This window comes from Telopea speciosissima, chromosome 1 (genome assembly GCF_018873765.1).
Source record: "Telopea speciosissima isolate NSW1024214 ecotype Mountain lineage chromosome 1, Tspe_v1, whole genome shotgun sequence".
Classification (NCBI taxonomy): Eukaryota; Viridiplantae; Streptophyta; class Magnoliopsida; order Proteales; family Proteaceae; genus Telopea; species Telopea speciosissima.
The window spans coordinates 84,418,061-84,421,897 of record NC_057916.1 but is presented as its reverse complement, the minus strand read 5'-3'; the positions used below and the strand labels follow the sequence as shown (position 1 = coordinate 84,421,897).

General features: G+C 37.7%; 1 pseudogene; it reads right to left on the bottom strand.

Annotated features, from left to right (window-relative positions):
• Window positions 1–2,272: 2,272 nt before the first annotated feature.
• Window positions 2,273–3,837, bottom strand: LOC122655840 (annotated as a pseudogene).

Below are 3,837 nucleotides of genomic sequence, written 5' to 3'. Positions count from 1 at the left end.
CGACAATGGTATATTTATTTTCTCGCTTTTTAAATAATCAATCCTTAATTGATCTGGTAATGGTCTTTACTTGGATTCATTCATAAGGGGCCCTTAAATCAGGTTTGGACCCGGATTGAATAAGAAAAAAAGGGCATACCCAATGCACGAGGCTCTAGCCACTACGCGGTCTGGGGAGGGTCATAATTTACAAAACCGTACCTCTACTTTTGTAGAGAAGTTGTTTCCAGACTCAAACTCGTGATCACTTGGTTACAATGGAGTAACCTTACTGTTGCACCAAGGACCTGAATTGAAAGGGATCAAGATTCTCTCCAACTCCAACTCCTCTCCAACCACTTATTCAACGGCGGGGAGGACTTGGACACCCAACAGTTGGAGAAGATCTTTTTCTGATTGAATGATTACTATAAAATCTAAAATAAAAACAGAACTATTTATTAAACAATCAATTCTATTTCGGACTTGAACGGGTGGTTTCAATTGGGACCAACCATCTGTGTCCGAGCCTGATTTTGACATATCCTGTATTTATAGCATTCTTACATGACAACAACAGAACAGAACAGAACGACATATATGAATGCAGACCAAAGAAAGACAAATAATAGGCACAATCAGTAAAGAGGATCGAATTAACTCCTGATGCGATTATCTCTATTGGTATTATAACATGGAGAGGACAGTTTCATGTCTATTGTTACACCAGGTTGACATGCTCATTATATATCTAATAGCGTGTCTTTGCCTTCGTCCATCCCTAGCTACAATATTGCTAAGACCTCTCACAGGGCTTTAATCAAACAATTTATTGACGTATAATCTGATCTAGTTACTGCAGTTCCTGTTTATTTCCGAAGGGTATTGTTATTGCAGAAGTAGCATAATTATGCCCCCCCCCCCCACCTTTGGTTGCTAGCACTGTTTAAAAGATAGAAATAGGATCAGTTGGATCGGCCGATTCAGATTGAAAAGGCCATGATCGATTCTGATTCTAGATGTTTCAGAATGACTGATTGTAAGGTTTTTAGGACCAGAACACTGGGTTTTCAGATCTGAGGAGCCCATTCTAGGGTTTTTGGGATTGATTTCGATTCTATTGAGATCCGAATCAATATGGACCATTTTGACCACTTGGATTCCGAGTTGGTTGCAAGTAAAAGGAAGTGAAAAGAAGCAAATTTTTTCCAAAAAAAAAAAATGATTTTTTTTAAAATCTATCTAAAACTGTAATCATATTTGATAAATATGCTCTTTGGAGAAAAGTTTCCTTCAACAATGGAGAAAGAAGAATCCTCCAACTTGTCATCGAACTCCTATGTAATCATAAACTCCCACCCTCTATTGTACATGATCGAAAACATCTCTCCTTAGTTCCAATCATATGGAACTGAAAAAAATGGTGAGTGGATTCTTTCTTCACCGTGAGTGAAATGTATTAGCTATTTTACTTCTCAAATAAAAAGAAATTGATTGCAAAGTATTGAAATTTGTTAAACAGCAATGTGAGATAATGATTACAAAAACTTCCACCAAAGTATTAATTTGATTTCACTTCCCTTCCCTTTGTTTCCCTTGCAACCAATGGGAACTAACAAGAATAACCTTGTGTATTAAACAAGAAATTCGTTTTCTTCGCCTAGGTGAAGAGAATAGAGATTCTCTACACTTGTGGTGATTTGACGCTATAATTAGGTCCTAAGCATAAACCTACTTTGCACAACTGCTTACAAAAATTTCCCCCCTTTTTTCTTTCTGTGCGAACAGTCTTCATTGCACCAACTGCTATGGCTGTTATCCACATTTTTTCCTTTTTTTTGGAAAGTCACCACAGCATTGTTAAATACAGGAAGAAGACAAAACAGAGGGGGGGGGGGGGGGCGCTACAGAACGAATTCAATTTCTATTTGAACAATGAAGAAGACACATGCAAAGAATTCTACAAATGGAATGAATGATCACAAGCTACCTATTGCAAATTCACGAGGAAGAAAGGGACAGTGTTCCATTATTGTATGAATAGTTAAGGTGCTGCAAGAAGACAGACATCAATGGATGAGAAATTGGACCACCTACTTCATTATTGCATTAAATGTATGAACAAAGGAATCAAATATATCATGGAACTTCATGACTTAAGGACTTTTGACAAACTAGATCAGTATCAAGGATAAGATCATCAGCCATCAGATACCCTTTACCTCTAAAACATTTCTAGTCAATTACAAGACGAAGTTTTGAGATGACATATCATTTAGAAAAGAAGGAACAACTACCGCCAGCTGAACGACAAAGCCAGATTTCCGGCACCTTCAAGAAGCTTCACTTGTGAAGGCCCATCTGGACAAAATGCAATTACAGCTCCTCCACTTCCAGTAAATTTTGATGCTGCTGCCACCCTTCTGGCTTATTCCACCATTTCTATATTCATAGATCCAAGAGCATCATCTCCAAACATATACCTGTGTTACACCCGCACAAATAGGAATATGAATTCCAAAGAGAAGGGTGGGTGGAGGGTACAAAAAAATTATTATGAATAAAATTCACCAAAGGCTCAATGAGAATGAGAGAAACCAATTTGGCTACAGGGTGTAAGAATCAAGGCAAACGATAACTTCTGGATATAATAGAACCTTTTTTTTTTTTTCCTTCGAAGATCAAAATTAAGATTAACAAGTTTCGCAAGTCTGGTGAAGTCCTTTTTAAGTAAGGCTGCACGGCCTTCTAAAGCAATATTTGCAACTTCTGTCATTGATGACATTATAAACTCATCACCGTCAAGCCACCTTTTGCAAACAGTACTATGTACCTGCTTTGACATGTATTTTATGAAGAATCCATTTCAAAATAGAAAGCTAATGTATATGATACAAGGAAATAATAACCAGTTACCAAAATGTAAAAAATAAGCTTCCCCACCTCAACCCCCCTTTTGGGGGACCCAAAGTAATAAGTGGAACTATGCATTATCTAGATTCTTAGAGCTAAAGTTCTAAATATTTTGAAGACAATCATAATATCCTAGGATAGGATGATCAGGCGAATTTTCTCAAGTCACTCTTCAATTAAGAAGATGAAACAATGCAACCCTCCTCAAAAATGTCACAGCATGCCACATTAATAGATAGACAGAATTTGTAGCTTGCCCAACTCCAGAAACACCAGCACTCCCTGATGTGTGTGATGCAGCAACCACAAACTTCAGTGATGATGTTTTGCAGAACATTTGCTTTTTCAATGCCTATCTTTCTGATTAGGTGTTAAACGTGCAAAGGTAAAGGATGAGAACACCCAAAACAGAAATAACCCTGGTTATGGACAACCATTACAAGGTAGATCTGTGCATCAACCGAGTAAGAAAAAATAGGTTGAGAAGAGAGATTAATAAGACAATAACAGAAGCCAAACCATCCCAGAATCACTCGGAAATTCAGCATAAATGAGATAGAGGAGGGAGACCACTGAGATCCATGGGTGTATAAATGCCATGCCCCAAATCCATATATTCCTTGCTAAAATCCTGCAAGATATCAATGTTGAAAGTGGTAATTGGAAAAATATAATTGAATGTCAATTAGGTGTCTGTATCACAATTTAAATATTGTGTACCATGTAAACAAGTCCTCCATAGACCTGTGCAACCCAGTCTTGAAGACCAGCAACAATTCCAATCTCCTTCTCCGCATCACGAATAAGGTTAGGCCTGATCTCAACTTTAACCAGATGCCGGACTTTATAGAAGTCAAGGAGGCAATTCAGGGCAACACATACAATGGCACTGGAACCTTAAAGTCCTGTTGGAAGTGTGAAAATGTTAAGCCATACTCCATCCAT